The following is a 20190-nucleotide window of genomic DNA, read 5'->3' as shown; positions in this document are numbered from 1 at the left end:
ATCTCCTGAGTGCTACAAGTTGTAGCGGGCAGCACTGAGTGTGTTTTCCTTCGGGGCATTTTTTTTTTCTCTAGCAGCTGACTTTAATTTCCTCTAAATTAAGCCACTTCTCCCCTTTACATTGTCCCGAGTAAGGAACAAACTGCCAAGCTTCAACGGAGCCTAGATGAGCCCGCGCCTTGGAGCAACTTAGCAGTCTTCTGGGACCCAGCTCTGGAGGAGCCACAAGCAAACACCCTGGGTGAGCTGTTGCTGCTCAGAACCTCCACTCCCCTCCTCTTTACAACTTTGGGCTGCTTTGCCCAGCCAGGACTATACTTGCACTTTTGTCACCGCAGAAAAAGTGAGACTAGGCAACGAAAGGGAGCTAGAGGTGGGGACCCTGCAGTCCAGAGAACCCATGTTTCTCACCCTCCCTCTCCTTTCAGGTTGTGGCTGTTCCTGGTTTCCTTAAGTCTGACCAAAGAACTGGGAGAAGCGGTAAGGCTTCAAAAGACACCCCCCCCCCCCCCGCCAAACCCTTTTATCTCTTCTACTTGTGTCTCTCTTGGGGGTAACAGTGTTACAGTGTTGCACCAAATGAAGCCATTCTTGCAAAGCTAAAGAAACATGGCTTTCCCTAACCTATAAGATTTAATTTGAGAGTGGAAAGAGAGCATAAAGAACTGGGACTTGAAAGTGGCAACAATCAAATGGGAATTAAAATTTATATTTTCTTAAAAAGACTTTCATGCATCAAAAAGTCAAAATGCTTAGGAAAGAAAATCTTTGTAAACTTTAACCTTTCATGGGCTGTTTAGGTATAATCCATTGACTTATCTAGAGACTCCAGGCAAGGAATTCAGGTAGATATGTTGTCAAGAGTTTTACGGATCCCAGAAAGTAGAGAAGCATCCAACACAATTAATAGGATAATTTCACAAAGGTGAAGCGACAAATAATCAGATATGCTAGTTTTCCAACTGAGTTAGTAAAAATACTTGTGCTGGTAAAAATAATCTTAGCTGTCATGTTCAAATAATAAGTTGTTAAAAAAAAACACAACCTCTTTATAAAAGTCAAAGTCATAAATAAACATGTTTGAAATTTTTTATCTTGTAAATTGTAATTATTTTAACTGATTGGCTCTTTTTAAAAGTGTTATAAATACTATTTTAGAGCCATAGGTATTTCAATCAATAAGATCACCAACACACTTATGAAAATAAAAAAGCACTTTGACCTAACATGATGTCTGTAAGAAATAGATCAGTGAGAAGAAATGATATTTTATAAAGAAAGAAAAATACCAGAAGATTGCATTTTAAAATCTTGTGACCCCTTAAGTCAGAGTATCAGCTCTTAAGTATGTTTCTGCTAGTCTTTGTTTTTTAATTATTTATTTGTTTATTTCTTTTTATTATAAATTACAGTTTATTGACTTTGTATCCCAGCTGTGGCCCCCTCCCTCATTCCCTCCCAATCCCACCCTCTCTCCCTCATCTCCTCCCATGCTCCTCCCCAAGTCCACCTATAGGGCAGGGTCTCATCAGAACTGGCTGCATTGTCTTTCTCTGTGGCCTGGTAAGGCTGCTCCCTCCTCAGGGGGAGGTGATCAAAGAGCCAGCCACAGAGTTCACGCATTCTGTCAGTCTTTCTAAGAAGAAATATTGATCTCAGACTCTTGTACACTTTTATAACCAATTCTTCCTCCAGTATATAAGCTTAGATGTGAGTTTCCTCAAGGATCTATACTTAATTTATTGAAAATGCCAGCTTTTGATCTCACTTTGTCCAGAAGTCTTGCCACTGGTATTTTTATAAATGTAGAATGCTTCCAGTAAAATTTTTGTTTTTAGTCTTTGACTGACTTTCTTTTTAAGGAAAAGCAATGATCATGTATATGATCATAGACAGACCGGCATTTTCTGGATGCCACACCTTTTCATTTGCTATGGTGTGGGAATGAAGTGGGTCTCTATATCTACAGCTCTACATCTGGGTTGCATATTGTTTTACAATGTCACCTGCTATATTAGTTGCAATAACTATGGCAAGACTGGAATAAATCCTGAGGTCTGCCAACAATAGTTACTCTACTGCTGTAAGTCCAGAACTGTTGCACTCATTCTTTTTTACTTTTGCACAGATTCTCTGGTGTTGGAAAGTTCTTTTTTAAATGGCAAAGAGAAAGAGAAGAGAGTTACAGGATACTTTCTCAGATGATGCTATAATTGAGAGGATGTTTTCCTCTTAACATCTTTGCATTGTGTTCTGTTCATCTTGTCTCAGCTCTATTCTCTGTATTTGTGCTTTTTTTATTTTTCAGATAGTTGAAGGCATTCGAATTCACAGGACTTTGTCTGAGTGATAGTAATGCAAGTAACTTACGAATACATCAATAGGAACTCGGTTGCAGTTAATTATGATAAAGTATCTTCGTGCTGTGAAAATTAAGTTGCCAATAATGGAATATTGGCAAGCAATTAAGGATAGTGTCATGTAGTTGATTTTGAGCTTTTTCTTTTTAAGAATTTGCAAAGCAATTCAATAAAAATAAATGGAAAGCTAAATGTGTTTAAATCTATTACATTCTTATTTTCAGGTGAAATACCTGCAAGGTTTTTCGTAGTGGAAAAGAACCAAGAATTGAAGAATGCCAGGAATCCTTTAGTTATGTGCTTAAGTCCCTAAAGGTCTTGTGTAGATTAGATGCAATGCTGAGAAATCTAAAGAAATACAGCTCCTTACTCTCTAGAAACTTTTTTTTTCATACAGTGATGCTCATTAGGTTCCATGAGGAAGACTGCTTAATAGTAAACTATCTTCATGTATTGTACCCTATTAGAAAACCCTAGAAAATACAAATATCATCTTAGGCTGTCATGTCTAGGAGATAAAATGTACCCGGAAGTATTTTGAATCCTTATGTTTTTATCACATTCTGCCTGTATCCAAGAGTACACAAGACATCCAAGCATACATAAAGTCAAAAGACTGATAGGACACTTATTTGGGAGAGGAGGAGAATAAATACTAAAAACATGTATGTCATGTGTATTCAAGTACAGATCTAATTGTCATGCTAGCTTCTTTCTTTCAAATATGTAAGCTTACCCAGATTAGTTTTTCTCATTGTCTCCAGCCCAGTCGTTACAGTCACCATCAAATCTACACAAGCACATGTGAATGCTCTTTTAATGTTCAGGAGCCATTGGCAGTTGTTGACTGCTGGAGAAAGTGTTAGTTTTTTTCTGGATCTGCCTCTGGTAGGTTTTTTTTCATGCTCCAGTGCTCTGCCATCATACACATATTGGCAATGCTTTGTGGACACATTAGGTTAAAAAAAAAAGATCAAATGAAGTTGGGAGGGTAAAGTAATGACGAGTTATGAGAAAAGTATGAGGGGAGAAAATCGCAGATGACTCTGATAAAAATACATTGTAGACATGTATGAAATTAGAAAAAAAATAAGTTAAAAGATATATTTTTTAGTATATGTGCTACTGAAGCAAGCACAAGAGATATATATTTTTAAAAGAAAGAAATTGATAAAAATCCTTCCTCATTTGTTTTTTAGGTGTCTGTCTATGTTTTTCTTCTTTAAAAGTTCTTCATACAATATTCTGATCATATTCTATATTGTATCCCATCCAGCAACTCCACACCTCCTTCTCAACTACCTTTCTTTCTCTTTTTCTCTCTAAAATAAAGAAAGCAAACAAGCAAAAAAAAAAAAGATAGAAATCACCAAAATAAAACAAAACAAAAGTGCACACAGACACATACACACACACACACAAAACAAACAAACAAACAAACAAACAAACATGGAATTCATTTTATATCAAACACATTCTCTACCTACAATTTCTTTTCTGTAATAAATTTTGAATTCTGTCCTACATTTTAAAAGCAACTGAAACCAACCCCAGAAATTAATAATATATATATATAATTTTTTTCTTCAGTAAATATAAACTTTTCAATGCAATTAAAGCTATTTTCTCCTTTATTTAATTCTCTTTTTAAATACTGTATTACTCTCCAGAGTAAATCTACTGCGCTACAATTGCCTTGTTTCAGCTACTAATGCAAGCTTAACTACCAAGCCAACTTATTTCTTTCTAGTTTCCATTCTCTCTTTTCTACCTTCAATTTCTCACTTTTTAATCCTCCTGATTTTTCACTTTTTGATTTTCAGAATGCTATGGTTTATTAATCAATGCTTCTTTACTATTTTTGAAATGTTATTTGTTCAGTGGATATTTATTGAGAGACTCCTATATTGGAAGTAATGTGTTTGGCCCTAATATTGCAGTAGTGAACAAGTTAGGCATGATCTTTAATAGGAAATTTACAATCTTCATAGTTCCATGTCCTACAATTTGACTTCTCTCACAATTTCATGTTTTGCCACATTTTTGCCTCAGTAACTTTATCTATGTCTCTGTATATTGATGGCAATCAAATTCATATCTCAGTGAAGCTATGTCTTTTGAGCTCCAACCCTATATTTCCAACTGCCTACTAAGCCCTTTTGCTCTCGCCTTCCCTTTCTCTGTCTTTGTCTGTCTCTCTATATATGCATACACACACAAATACACACACACACACATATATGCATATATCATTCATAAACACACGTATATATTCATTTAAAAACATTTGCAAGGAGTTTAGTGTAAGCACTCAACTAAAGCCAGCTATTTCTTTCTTTGGCACCAAACACAATATATCTAAAGATAAAACAATTTTCCGGTCATTCTCATTGACACTTCAACTTACCACAATCTTTTTATTTTTGCTTTCTTCACCATGCATGCAGCTTTAGGAACAAGCTTCAGAATCAATCACCAATCTCATTGTCCATATCATCAACAAATTCTACTAATTTTACCATAAGATCTGTATACTGAACTCCCATTCACACTCCATTGATTCTAGACTTCATCGCCTATAGATTCAAGCTACATCTATAGCTTCTGAATCGAGTTTTCTAAATTCTTGGTAATCATCGCAATATCTACAATGCCGCAAGGGTTATTTTACTAACAAAAATCAAAGTATGTTATCTCTAGGTATAAAACCTCTGTTCATTTCCTATTTCTTCTGTAAGACTTTTGTGTGGTTTGGATAATTAAAGATTTTCCATTCTTTCCTCATGAATCTTCCAAGGCTCATATTTTTTGTGTTTCTCTTTCCCACACTCTTTGTGTGTATTATACTTCATTCAAACTAAATTTCTCATCACTTTCATACCACTTCATGCTCTTTCTACTTTCTTTGCTATTGAGTATGTTGTCATCTATGTCCAGCAAACACCCCTCCATAATTTATACCTTCTCCTCATATCCAGCCCTTCATAACTACACCAAATGCCTTTTTCTTAATGAAATAACTTCAGACCTCTTCAACTTGGTACTCAGAATGGCCATGATGCTACCAGACATGTTTTTTGTTGTTGTTGTTTTATTTCTGTTTTGTTTTGTTTTGTTTTGCTACCAGACATGTTATAAGTGGTTAGTACATGACTTTCTACTGTAGATACAAGTCTACTGCCAACAGCCTACAGAAATTATCTTTTCTTGTATATCTTAAGAATTACAAATCCAATATAGATCACTCTAATGAAACAAACAACAAGCTTGGATTCAGTGAGAAGGCTCAGTGAGAAAAGACACTAGCATCTAAATCATATGACTAGAGTTTGATTCCCAGAACATACCCTTTAGATGGAGAGAACCAACTCCACAAAATTGTTTTCTGGTCTCTAAATGTGTATCTCCCCTTCCCCTTCACACACACAAACACATATACACACTATTTTTAAAAACTCTGTTCATTGTGGTAATGTCTAAGTGATGCTAGAATTGTGATTTTTGCTAAATTCTGCATCTACACACAGTTCCCAGTTGTATGACTTAATTTACCTTCCTGAGACTTGTTTTTCCATCACCAGAAAAGGAAATTATATCTTCCTTCTCGGGTATTATTGTGCTTTGCAAAGTGAAATAAGGGAATGTGAACATGCAGTGTACAAAGTAGCTCTTAAATTTCCATCCCACCTCTGACAATTTTTCCCTAATTGTTGTTATTTCAATGGAAATTTTAAAGTAAATTCCCAAATTTTACAAATGGCAAATAAGAAGAAGAGTAAAGGAGAGACATCAAAGAAGATTTCCTCATTTCTAGAGTCAGTCTACTGCAAAGGTCATGTTTTAATATTGTCCTCACTGTTTTCTCCATGTCTTATCTACCACAATAACAAATATCATGTAGTGTTTCAGTTTTACAAACCGTTCTATCATTATTTCAAAAATGGCTCCAGGCTATCCTGTGAAATAATATAGAACTAGTCTTCTCATGTCTGGGATATTTAAGATTAATCCAAGCTCATAGACCTAAGAAAATGCAGATTTCGGTAAAAGCACAGCATAGGTGCTGTCTCAAATTGAGGCTCTTTTATCATCTCTTATGTGGAGTCTCTACAAACAAACTGAACTGTCGTAGCTTCAGTCCTCTCTTGCTGTTCCACCCCCTTTGCTGATAGCCTTCATCTCCAAAAGCCTCGGTGCTTATTCTAAAACAAACTGTATCATGGCAGCCCTTAGTACTATCCAACCAGCTCTCCTGTTGTCCCATGGAACTCAAGTTTGGTTCACAGTTATTCTTCTAATGTTGGCTTAATTGTTTTCCATATAGTTAGCCTTCCTACTGTTTCTATGTATGGCTGTGTTCTTCTTCCCTTAAAGCAAAAAAAAAAAAAAAAAAAAAAAAAAAAAATAGCTTTTTGTGGTGTTTCCTTTATTCTCACTGCATGATTACAGTAACTTTTTTCCTTATTATTATTATTATTACTTAAATTTTATTAACTCTGTATCCCAGCTGTATCCTGCTCCCTCATTCCCTCCCAAACCCTCCCTCCCTCCCTCATCTCCTCCCTGCCCCTTTCCAAGTCCACTGATTAGGGAGGACCTCCTCCCCTTTCATTTGACCCTGTTTTGTCAGGTGTCTTCAGGACTGGATGCAAAGTCCTCCTCTGTGGCCTAGCAGGGCTGCTCCTCCCTTGGGGGGGTGGGGAGGTCAAAGAGCCTGCCATTGAGCTCCTGTCAGAAATAGTCCCTGTTCCCCTTGCTATGGGAAACCAATTGGTTACTGAGCTACCATGGACTTCATCCAAGCAGAGGTTCTAGGTTATATCCATATAAGGTCCTTGGTGGAGTGTCAGTCTCAGAAAAGACCCCTGTCCCCAGATATATTTGGTCCTTGTGGAGCTCCTATCCTTTCCATGACATACAAACTCCCCCTTCTTTCATATGATCCCCTGCACTCTGACAAAAGTTTGTTTATGAGTCTTAGTATCTGCTTTGATACACTGCTAGGTAGAGTCTTTCAGGGGCCCTCTGCAGTAGGCTCCTGTTCTGATACTTGTTTTCTCCTATGTCCAATGCACCTCCCATTTGTCTAAGTGAAGACTTACCCCAGGTCCTCTTTCTTGTTTATCTTCTTTAGGTATATAGATTACATTGCATCATAACTTATAGGACTATTTGAGTAAGTATATACCACGTGTGTCTTTCTCCTTCTGGGATACTTCACTCAGAATGATCTTTTCTAGAACCCACCATTTGCCTGCAAGTTTCATGATTTCCTCGTTTTTGATTGCTGACTAGTATACCATTGTGTAAAAATACCACAATTTCTGTATCCATTCATCCGTTGAGGGACATCTGGGTTGTTTCCAGGTTCTGGGTATTACTAATAAAGCTGCTCTAAACATGGTTGAGCAAATGTCCTTGTTGTGTACTTGAGCAAATTTTGGGTATATGCCTAGGAGTGGTATAGCTGGGTCTTGAGGAAGCACTATTCCTAATTGTCTGAGTAATTGCCAGATTGACTTCCAAAGTAGTTGTACCAGCTACATTCCCACCAGCAATGGAGGAGGGTTCTCCTTTCTCCACAACTTCTCCAGCATGTGTTATCACTTGAGTTATTCATCTTAGCCATTCTGGTGGGTGTAAGGTGAAATCTCAGAGTTGTTTTGATTTGCATCTCTGTGATGGCTAAGAATGTTGAGCATCTCTTTAAGTGTTTCTCTGCCATTCTATATTCCTCTACAGAAAATTCTCTGTTTAGCTCCGTACCCCATTTTTAATTTGATTATTTGATTTATTGCTTTTTAACTTCTTTAGTTCTTTATATATACTGGATATCAGCCCTCTGTCAGATATAGGGTTGGTGAAAATCCTTTCCCAGTCTGTAGGCTGTTGTTTTATTCTGAAGATAGTGTCTTTTGCTTTACAGAAGATTTTCAGTTTCATGAGGTTCATTTATTGGTTGTTGCTCTTAGAGCCTGTGCTGTTGGTTTTCTGTTCAGGAAGTTGTCTCCTGTGCCAATGAGTTCTAGGCTGTTCCCCACTTTTTTCTTCTAACCGATTTAGAGTATCTGGTTTTATGTTGAGGTCTTTGATCCACTTGGACTTTAGTTTTGTGCAGGGTGATAAATATGGATCTATTTTCATTTTTCTGCATATAGACATCCAATTGGAATGGAAAAAAAGACAGCATCTTAAAGCAAAATTTAAAAACCGATTTTTATTTCATTTTTCCCTATTTTGTTTCCTTATGGATGTCTGTGTTTGTTTGTTTGCCCTTTGGTGCTTTTGTTTTTCCTTCATTGAAAATTTATCTAGCCTCTAGTCTGTATCAGATATTCTTCTTGACAATGGGAAATGTAAATTCCTAACTTAGTGTGGTTTAGTACATTTTGAGAAATTAAGCTAGAAGAATCTTAAAAGCATCATCTTAATACCTATACTCTGGCCTATTTATGTAAGTTTGTAAGTTTTAATGGCATTGAAGTTATTGCTGGGTAGTCCTTCTGCGATATCCATTTATTTCATTTATTCATGAAGAACCCATTCTTGCAAAAATATATCTCCCTTCTCCAGATTTAAAAAGTTTAGACATCTGAAGCCATCCAGGCAGAAGTAAAGACATTTTAAAAAGGAATATTTGTTTCTCTCCCTTTGGCTATCAGTCTACTAAGACAATGAACCCCAAGGCAATGGAATTTCCCTTGGAATTTCATACTGGGGGAATGAAATCCCTGCCTGAATGAAGCTCGGTGCTAGCCTAAAGAGAAATTTGTCTCCCATGAAGAGATTTCACACAATTTTGACAACTTATTATGAGATCACCTTGCAGGACAGGCTAGGGCCTACAGAATGGAGGGTCAGTGCTCAGTAGGATTTCAACGGGACTAGGACTAATGAATTAAGCATTCCCTTTGCTCTGTGTGTAAAGCTTAAACTCATGTCAGTGTTGTACCTGATTCACGAGACTCCCAAAAGACCACCAGAAGTCGAGTTCATTGAAAATCACACGAGGATCTTTATTCACAGCTCAAGCTCAGACACCAAAGCACTGGTATCCAAGTAAGAGCCACCTTGTGCTCAGGGTTGGGGTTAATTTATAGGTCCCAGTCCCTCCCAGCACTTCAAAGCAGGAACCTGTCAAGAGTCTATTGGTTGAGACACAAAAGGGGATGTTGCATTTTGTAATGATTGGCTATGGGAAGGTGGCAAAACCATTAACTGTTCTCACTCCTTTTCTTCTCTCTTGTTCCAGATAGGATACAGGGGCAATTAGTGCATTTGGTGGTATCTCCAGGAACAAGGCTACCTGTAACTTTTGTAGTGAGTTGGGACCACCTGGACTGGTTTCCTAGCAACAGTATCTCTAGTGGTCATGAAAGAATGCAGTAAGGCTGGTTCCACACCCCAGATATGACTGGTCTTTGTCCAGGCTTGTTCCTTTAACCCAGTAACCCAGAAACCTATTTTTTTTCTTTTGGTTTCCCATTACCCTCTCTGACAGGTTTATTGAAGGCACAATCATGGGGTTTCCTGGAGCATGGGCTCCCCTACCTCAGTGATTGGATAGAGGATTCTGATATTGAGCTCTCATGACCATCAGCTGGATAACTCCTAATCTTTGTCTGATAAAGGCAACTAATCTATTTAATATGCAGGGACTGAGGGTTAGCATGAGTAACAATATCAACAAGGGTCTTATTAAAGCAGATAATAAAGTAGTGATCCAAGAGGAAGCATTAAACCAAGATTCAAACCAGCTTTGTTCTTTGTTCTCTCTCTTATGTTTAGCCAGGTTTTCCCTAACCTTTGCCAAGGACTCCTTGACTATTCCGGAGTGGTGTGTGTAAAAACAATGTTCTTCTTTGAGGGCTACACAGAGTACTCCTTTTTGGAAGAATAACAAGTCCAGACCTCTCCTATTCTGTAACATGACTTCTACCAGTGAAGTCAAAGACTCCTGCAAGTGAGAGATAGATTTTCTCAAGTTCTGAATATCTGTGTCTATAGCTATTTTGAGGGTATTTTAGCTATGGCTCTGAGTCACTGATGCAGAGATTCCAGTTCCTGTGCCTGCTAAGTCCCAATCCTAGTAGCACTGTCAAAGTGACTGACTCTTTCTTCTGCCTCCTCATTTTTGCCACCCTGAGCAGAGCTTTACTCATCTCTTCATCTGTATGATAGTAGTTCTAGGGATGAGCTGTAGCAATATGCAGTATTCCAAAGTCTGACTTAGCACTTTGGGATGTATGCAAGGTGTTAGTCCAGTAGAACATGCCCACCATCCTTGCTCAGGGGAAATCAGGTAAGAATCATTTGAAGGGACTAGTAGGGTCCTGTTACATAAGACTCTATGGGAGGCTGGTATCCGTCCTATGCATGTACTGGTACCTGAAACAGCCTGCAAAGTTAAACCTGCCTAGTTGTCTCACACCCATCTGCAGTCTGGTGGGTTTCACGAGTAAGAGATCTGCCCATTAAATGCAATGCTCTCACAGTATAAGGGGTTAGGGGAGTAACAGAGCCAACATGACCCCATTAGATCTGGACTGGAATCATTCATCAACTGATAGGTTTGCTGCATAAAGGTCCAGATTGGCTTATTGTCAAAGTGGAGGCTTGCCAGCATTGTAAGTGCCATAGTCTTTCCTGTTATAGCCCTGGTGTAGTGAAACTCACTTGTTGACCTCGTGGAGACCCTGAGGCTTGTGCTGGGGGTGTGAAGGAGTTCAGGGCATTGTGTTTGGGGCCTGAAAACTGGATTGGGGCCTATTGCCTATTGATCAAATCCTTTGATACAATTTACGAAAAGCTAGATGGTGAAAAGTAACCCTGGATCACAGGCAGCGGAGCCGGGCCTATATATCCTCAATCTCCATGTTGTTTTCCTGATTCCCATGTGGTTTCTTTCCCAGATTCAGTAAAGGTGACAGATACTTGATTACATCTGCCTCCCGGAGTTCCTCTTATAGCTGGAGGCATATGACATGGGCCACCTAGTCCCTCATTTTTTCCCTTTTATCTGTATTATTCTTGACCCTGGGAAGCATGAGGCATAGTTGACCTTATTACTGGTACAGGGCCCATAGTTACCTCCCCTATAGGTCCTTTCCATTAGCTTCTTACCAAATGTGTCCTGTGCTCTCACATCCCCAGCTGATGCAGAAGTATTGTTCTACCAGCTCCCCCACCACCACCACTGCAGTTATCTCTCCATGATTTAGTCTTATCTTGGCCAGGACATTCATAGTAATGACAGAATAGCCCGGTACCCAGGGTATTTACAGCCATATCCTTCTTCAGTGTTGCTGTGGCCACAGGTGCCTGACGCATGTCCCAGGTCACAGATATCAATTTCCGGTTGGTGCCACCAGATATTTCTGGGAGCTCATTTGGAAGCTGTATTAATGATTTCCCCAGTGGCTATAGCTATTATCTATTATAGTCGAGAGGCTGGTGTGGGTTGGCAGGAGCAGAAGCAGTTTTTAAGGGAAGCACAGTACATACAATTAGCAGTCTCATGATTAGGTGAGTTTGAGCTTGAGTGGGTTCTTGGGGTCCTTGATGCCTTCTATGTTGTCTGATGGTTGGTATAGTCCTCCTTAGTCTCAAAGGGGCTAGCTAGTCTGGCTTGGGTCTAGGGGCTCCAGGTGGTGATGCTGTCAACCTTCATGGCAGTTGGTGTTGTCAACATTACCACATATGGCCCCTTCCAGTGTGGTTCCCGTGACCCCTGGCAGTGTCTCTTGTTGTAGACCCAATCTCCTGGTCTATAGCAATGAGACTCTGGGAGAGCATCTGATTCATAAAGACCTCTTAACTTAGGCCAAACATGTTTATGGAACTATTGTATCCCCTTGAGATCATTCAGGGAGTTTAGGTCTTCAAAGTCAGCAAGGATCTCAGCTTGTAGGTTGGAGATAATGGGGAAGAGACACCAAACATGATCTCAAAAGGAGTGAGTCCCATCTGATAAGGAGAATAGCACACCCTAGAGAGCACAAATGGAAGGAGAATCACCCAGTACCAGCCTGTCTCCAAGGTCAATTTAGTTAAGGTCTCCCTTAGAGTTCTATTCATCCTTTCTATCTGCCCTGAACTCTGGGAGTATATAAGCACAATGTAACTTTCAGTCTATCCCCTGAACTGTGGCCGCACTCTTACTTTTCTTGGACACAAAAGCTGGTCCATTATTTATCTGACTCTTTTATGTGAGGAAAGCCATACCTTGGAAAGGTGTCTTCAAATAACTTCTTGGCTACAATTTGTCCCTTTTCTTGCTTTGTCAGGAAAGCTTCAGTCCATCCTAAGAAATTGTCTACAAAAACTAGCAAATACTTTTAACCATATTTACCAGGCTTCACTTTTGTGACAGTTTCTTACCTCTCAGTCGGGTACCTGCATTTTTACCACTGGACACAGCATTTGTCAATTTGCATGTCTTGCAGTTGGAAACAATGTCCTCAATCTTGGAATTAGTTTTATTTTAATTTTTATTATTATCATTTATTACAATTTATTCTATTTTTCTCCTGGCTCTGTTACCCTCCCTCATCTCCTTCCAATCCCATGCTCTCTCCCTCTTCTCACCCTATGCCCCTCCCCTAGTCCACTGATAAGTAATGTCTTCTTCTCCTTCTATTTGACCCCAGCCTAATAGGTCTCATCAGGAAGGTTGCATTGTCTTCCTCTGTGGCCTGGCATGGCTGTACCCTCCCCTCAGGGGGAGGTGATCAGAGAGCCTGTCACTGAGTTCATGCCAGAAAACGTCCCTGCTCCTCTTATTAGGTAACCCACTTGGAGACTGAGTCTATGGGCTACATCTGAGCCAGGGTTTTAGGTCCTCTCCATGCATTGTCCTTGGTTGGGGAGTTAGTCTCTGCAGGGCCCCCAGTGCTCAGTTTTATTGACTCTGTTGGTCTCATTTTGGAGCTCCTGTCCCCTCCAGGTCTTTCTATCTCCACCTTCTTTCATAAGATTCCCTGCACTCTGCCCAAAGTTTGGCTATGAGTCTCAACCTTAGCTTCTGCTTCGAAATCTCAATAATTAGAGTCTTTCAGAGGCAAACTGTGGTAGGCTCCTGTCCTGTTGTTCCCTGTCTTCTCCTGCTTCCAATGTTTATTGCATTTGTCCTTCTGAATGAGGATTCATCATCTTCCCTAGGGTCTTCCTTGTTTAGTTTCTTTAGCACTATAGATTTTAGTATGTGTATCCAATATTATGTGGGTAATATCCACTTATAAGTGAGTATATACCATATGTGTCTTTTTGCTTCTGGATTAACTCATTCAAGATCATTTCTAGTTCTACCATTTGCCTGCAAATTTCATGATTTCCTTGTTTTTAATAGCTGAAAAGTATTCCATTATGTAAATGTCCCACAATTTCTGTATCCATTCCTCTGTTGAGGGACATCTAGGTTGTTTCCACCTTCTGGCTATTATGAATAGAGCTGCTAAGAACATGGTTGAGCAAATGTCCTTGTTGTATAATTGAGAATATTTTGGCTATATCGCTAGGAGTGGTATAGCTGGATCTTGAGGAAGCACTATTCCCAATTTTCTGAGAAAGCACCAGATTGAGTTCCAAAGTAGTTGTATAAGTTTGCATTCCGACCAGCAACAGGGGAGGGTTCTCCTTTCTTGGAATTAGTATTTTTAATAGTACACTCCTGATTGTCAAATTAAATCTTGCATCCTCCGGATACCCATATGGGACGAGGTATGGATTTTTGTTAACTCTTTCTCGCCCAGCTCTTCAGGGAGTATCAAGTCTCCTTCAGTTGATCTCCACCATCTATCTAAGTATTGAGACATGGGCCATTCTTGTCCCCTGTAGAAGAGCCCCGTTCCTTAGGGAGGACTGGGTCTCCAGGATTGACCAAAACAAGAATGGACTCCATCTCTAACGCAACTGCTTTTTCTGTTTGGTCAGCTCGGTTGTTGCCTCTGGAGATTGGCATATCCCTCCTCTGATGTCCTAGACAGTGCATGATAGCCAGTCTTTTGGGGAGGCAGAGGGCCTTTATTTATGCCAGTATCTCCTCTTTGTTTTTAATAGTTTTTCCTTCAGCAGTCAAAAGGCCTCGCTCCTGGTAGATGGCTCCATTCACATGTGCAGTAACAAAGGCATGCCTGTTGTCAGTGTACACGTTAAGGTTTAGACCTTTTCCAGAGTCAATTCCTTACTCAATGCTACCAGTTCAACTCTCTGGGAAGAAGTTCCAGAAGGGAGGGTCTCTGCCTATATAGTCTCAGTCAATGACATTACTGCCACCCTGCATAACTTTTTACATCCCTGATGAAGCTACTCCCATCTGTGAACCAAATCCCATCTGTGTTGGTCAGGGAGGCATCTTGGAGATCAGCTCAGAATCCATGAACATGGGCTAAGATCCCAGCACAGTTATGTAGAGGGGCATCCAGGTCTGGGTCTGGCAGCAGAGTGGTGGGATTCAAGGAAGTAAGCACCTAAAAAGTGACTCTAGAAGGATTCATCAGCAGTGCTTGGTAATGGGTGAGGCAAGTATTGCTCAGCCATTGATCTGGGGTTGTTTTAGCACTCCCTCGATGGTGTCAGGGGTGATTATAACCAAGTTCTTCCCTAGAGTCAATTCGTTAGGATCATTGACCATTAATGCTACTGCAGCAATGATGCAAAGGTATGGGATCCATCCAGCCACCACTGAGTCTAGCTTCTTTGATAACTAGGCTACTGGTCTCCTCCATGGTCCAAGTGTCTGAATGAGGACCCCCTTTGCTATGCTTTTTTTTTTTCATCTATAAACAGAATGGTTTGGTAAAATCAGGCAACTCGAGGGCTAGAGCCGACAGCAATGCCTCTTTTATGGCTCCAAAGGCTTGCTGATGTTCAGCTGTCCATGAGAAGTCACCTGACTGTTCTTTGAAAGCCTCATAAAACAGCTTAGCAAGCTCCTCAAAATTTGGTATCTACAGCCTACAAAATCCACCCTATTCCAAGAATTCCTGCACCTGCCTTTGACTTGTGGGGGTAAGGATTTTGAGGACTGTTTCTTTACGGGCATCTGACAAGCATCTTTTACCCTCCTTTATGATGTAGCCTAGGTATTGCTCTTCTGTCTTGCGTATTTGGGACTTCTTAACCAAGGCTCAATAGCCAAGTTCTCCTAGAGTGCTGAATAAGTCTTTTTTTCCTTGTAGGCAAGTCTCATCAGCAGTAGCTATCAGCAGATCATCCATGTACTGCAAGAGAGGAACTTGGGAGTGCTGTTCTCGGAACTCACCCAAGTCTTCATGTATGGACTCATCAAAGATCATTGGAGAGTTTTTGATCCTTCAGGGAGTCTGGTCCAGGTCAATTGTCCATTTATTCCAATGTCTGGGTCGTGTCATTCAAATGCAAAATATTCCTGGCTCTTTGGGGCTAGAGGCAGACTGAAAAAGACATCTTTTAAATCTAGAACTCTGTACCATTGGTGCTCTGGGGGCAATGCACATAAGAGGGTATATGGATTAGGCACAGTAGGATGAATGTCTATGACCCGTTTATTTACCTCTCTGAGGTCCTGAACTGGTCAATAGTTGTTGGATGCAGCTTCTAAACTGGTAGCAAGGTTGTATTCCAGGCTGATTGACACTGCCTGAGAAACCCCAACTCTAGTAACCGATGGATGTGAGGGGTGAGGCCCTTCTTGGCTTCTAGAAGCACTGGGTACTGTTGCACCTTGGCTAGATCCGCACCAGACTTCAGCTCAACAAAATCAGGTGGTTTATGCTCAGCAAATCCCATACCTCCTGTCTCTGCCCATGCTTAGGGGAAGTTTTCTAGCCAGACCTCTAGAGCAACCTGACCTTTATCATTACATCAAAAAGTCTATATTCATCTGCCAGTGTGGTGGTGAGGACATGCATTGGGGCTCCCTAGTGGTCAAGTACTTTCACGCCATGTGATGAGAAATGTATTTGGGCTCCCAGCTTAGTTAGGAGATCTCTCCCCAGCAGGGAGTAGGGGCAATACCACTATGAATGAATGGGCTACCTGGCCCATTCCTAAGTCTACTGTTCTTTGGGTATTCCGTGGGTATTGTTTCATTCTAGTGACCCCTTGTACCCAAGATTTTCTTATTGGACAGGGGACCCTTGGGTTGCAGCAAGACTGAATGTTGGGCTCCAGTATCAACCAGGAATCCATTATCTTCCTCTCCACTTTCAGGATTACCCTAAGTTCGGGGAGGGGGTCCAAACCCCATCCCCATCAGTCCTCAGTATCATCAGGCCCTAAGAGGAGTGTCTTTTTAGTTTCCTTTTTCTTAAGATATTCCTTTGCCTAATGTCCTTCTTCCTCACAATAAGAGCACTGGTTATGTCCCAAGTTTGGCTGGCCCTTATTCCACCTCTTACTTTCAGTGTCTTGAGCCATCTCCTTCAGTGTGCCCCTGCTATGACTCATAGGCTTGGTGGCTGCTAGCAAGATCTTAGCCATTGAGCTTGTCATATCTTTGTTACTTTGTAGATGGATCCTAATTTGCTTGTCCTCTGGACTTTCCGTATGGTTATACACCTTAACTGCCATGGTTACTAACTTTTTGAGACTCTTTTGTGGCAAATTATCTACATCTTGAAGCTTTCTCTGGTGCCAGCTGGGCCACAAAGGACATTGCTACTGTGACCTTATATTTGGCTGCCTTTGGATCATATGGTGTGTATCTCAGGAAAGCTTCCATGATTCTTTCTAGGAAAGCTACCAGGCTTTTGTCTGGTCCCTGCTTAACATCATAAACCTTAGTCAAATTAGTGGGCCTCTTGGCTGCTTCTTTGAGACCTGCCAACAGAACTTGGTAATAGACTAAGAGCCTCTTCTTATTTGCTGCTGTGTTGTAGTCCCAGGTAGGTGTCTGCAAGGGGGAGCTGGTGTCTATATCAGCCTGCTTGATGGTTGGCTCCCCATTTTTATAAGGAATCAATTTCCTGGCCTACACCTGGATATGTTCCCTTTCTTCCTTGGTGAACAGGACCTGTTATAGCTGCTGACAATCATCGCAAATGGGTTGATGGGTAAAAAGAAGAGTATCAAGCAATTCTATGATCTTTGGATCTTCTGAAAACTTAGCATGCCTTTTCTTCCTGTTGTAAAGATCACACTTGTAGCAAAAAGGCCAGTAGTGATGAGTCTGATTGCCTTGGTCATCAGCTAGTCTCTGCCCCCCACTCTGAGAAGAAAGGCCACTGTGGAATCCACCGTGGGCATGGCTGTCCAACTGCTTCTGGTTCCTTGAGCCGGTCCTTCTGCTTGAGTCTGAGTTGTGGAGACTTGCTCCCCTGCTACGGGTGCTTCAGTGATAGCTTCTGCTGCATCTGGGGCTTCAGCTCCCATCTGAGCCCCACTGTATCCTAGTGGTACAGCCTGTCAGGTGCTAGGATAAGGAGGTGGGGTAAAGATTAGGTCCTTCTTTGTCCCCCCACCCCAGTAATACTGGGTACAGGGGAGGTGTAGTGGCAGTTGGATGCGGAGGTTGCTCTTCCCAGGGGTTTTGCTCTTCTGAACAGTCCTGCTCTGGCTATGCCCCTCTGCCATAGTCAGCACTGTATTGACTTCTGGACCTAGATAAAGTGAGTTAGCATGGAAGAAGAGTTTGAAAGACTTGAGCCAAGAAGGGGGATCAAATGCCAGGTTCTTAAAGATGTAGGGAAACTGGTCTGGATGGCCTGTGTCAGGTCTACAGAACACTGATTTGACTGCTAGGATCAATTTTAAGTCAAAAGACCTTTCAACATCAAAGGTGGGCCATTCAGAGCTGCAAAAGAGGGTGAATTTGTCTCTGTTAAGAGAGTGAGAAGTGAGAAAGGTTCCGTTCCCTAGCCTTAACTTCTCTGAAATGGGCCAAGAACAAGTCCAGAAGAGTGGAAGGAGTCTCTCCCATATTATATGTCATATGAGTCTCATCAAAAAAATTAGAATAGTCACCACAGACAGAAAGACAGACAGACAGACACAAGGCAAACAACAGATTCTGCCAGGCTCATGGGTAAGAACGCAAAACCAGAACTTTGGTGGTACTTCCTGTCTGTGGGAGCAATCCACTTTCTAGGCCTATCAAACAGACTAGGGACCTCTGTCCCCTACAGTGCTATGGGGCACCCACCGGGATCTAGAATGTATCCCAGATTCCAATGGCCAGTCTTCCAGTTCCTCAGCCAGAGTCCTAGCAACATGACTGGCCCCAGCCATTCACTGAATACTGCCTTGAGATCTCAAAGATACATGGAATGACAGAACAGAGACACAGAACTTGTCCAAGACAAAAGCACTTAACCAGAGTTCAGATCCTCTGGCTCAAGTGTCCTGTGGGTCTTGAGGATCCTGGAGGAGCCTCCAGGGTGTCGTGCCCAATTTGCAAGAACCCTAAAAGACCACCAGGAGTCGAGTCCATTGCAAATCACACGAGGATCTTTATTCGCAGCGGAGCTGGGCCTCTCAGACATCAAGGCAGTGGTATCCAATGGAGAGCCTTGTGCTCAGGGTTGGGTTTGATTTGTAGGCCCCAGGCCCTCCCAGGCCACCCCAAAGCAGGAGAATTTCCAGCCTGTCAAGCATCTATTGGTTGAAACATAAAGGAAGATGCTGCATTTTGAAATGATTGACTATGGGAAGGCGCCAAAACCATTAACGGTTCTGACTTCTTTTGTTCTCTCTTATCCCAATGAGGAGTGGGCAGGAGTACCTGGTCTTGGGTTTCCGTTGAAATGCCCTGTCCTGTTCTGATTGGCTGTTGCTAGGGTACAGGGGTGATTAGCGCATTTGGTGGTATCTCCAGGGACAAGGCTACCCTTGACTTTTGTAATGAGTTGGGGCCTGCACAGTTTCCTAGCAACTGTATCACTAGTGGTCATGAAAGAATGCAGTAAAGCCGGTTCCACACCTCACCAGTGACTACTCAGACATGACTGGTCTTTGTTCAGGCTTATTCTTTTAACCCAGTAACCCAAAAACCTAATTTTTAATTCTTTTGTTTTCTCACCAGAACCTTGGTGCCAGGTCCAAAGGAAACTCCAATAACCGCAAGTTGTAAAGGCCTGAGTAAGTGATTTAACATATGTGAAAAATGAGAAATATTTAAGATTTCCTTTCTTCTTGCTTTGCTGTTCAGAGCTTTAATGGAGTTTTCTTTGGAAAACTTCAAGTGAAAACACTTGGAAGATGGACTTGAGGGACACTGGACTTCTTTGTTCCTTTTCCCTATGTGACCGCATTTAATAAACCTCCTCTTCCTGCTTTCACCATTACTTATATCTTTAATATTGTATTGGCAGTCGTGGCTATGCCTAACTGGTGACACAGCCAAAGTCTAAGCTATAAATCTAACAACATACAGTAACAAAATCATAATGTATGCCCCTCCTCTTGAGATCCTTATGGTTTCATATGCAACTTTGCAGGTTATTTTCTGGATTTTAATTATTTATGGAATGATTCAAAACAAAGTTCTTTGTGTTTAGAGACATTCTAATACATTCTAGTACAAACTCCACTGTAAACTATGATTTTTTAAAAACTATTTAATATATTTAATATATTTGTTTTCAAGTGACTATCTCTACCATTCATTTTTGCTCACTGCAACACCACTTTCCTAAAGATACTTGGTGAAGCTGTTTTGGGAAGGGTTTAGAAAAACAATTGCTTGATTATTTGTTAAACATGTTTTCTTCAAGCTTCCTATGGGAGAAAAGAACTAAGATTGTTATTAAATCTGTCCCAGATTACTCAAAGCTACTTCATCTCTCCAGCCCTACCTTTGTGAACTCCTGTGGAGATCCAGGTGGCCACTAAAGATTCTTTCTAAAGGCACCTC

General features: G+C 40.9%; 1 long non-coding RNA gene across 1 annotated transcript; it reads left to right on the top strand.

The window, feature by feature from the left end:
- LOC132650139 (uncharacterized) lies at positions 1 to 19529 on the top strand. The gene is made up of 3 exons (XR_009588526.1): positions 1 to 241; positions 429 to 480; positions 19360 to 19529. It is a non-coding gene; the product is annotated as an uncharacterized LOC132650139 (long non-coding RNA).
- Positions 19530 to 20190: the final 661 nt, after the last annotated feature.

This window comes from Meriones unguiculatus, chromosome X (assembly GCF_030254825.1).
Source record: "Meriones unguiculatus strain TT.TT164.6M chromosome X, Bangor_MerUng_6.1, whole genome shotgun sequence".
NCBI lineage: Eukaryota > Metazoa > Chordata > Mammalia > Rodentia > Muridae > Meriones > Meriones unguiculatus.
Note: the sequence above shows the minus strand (reverse complement) of the source record. Positions and strands in the feature narration are given on the sequence as shown.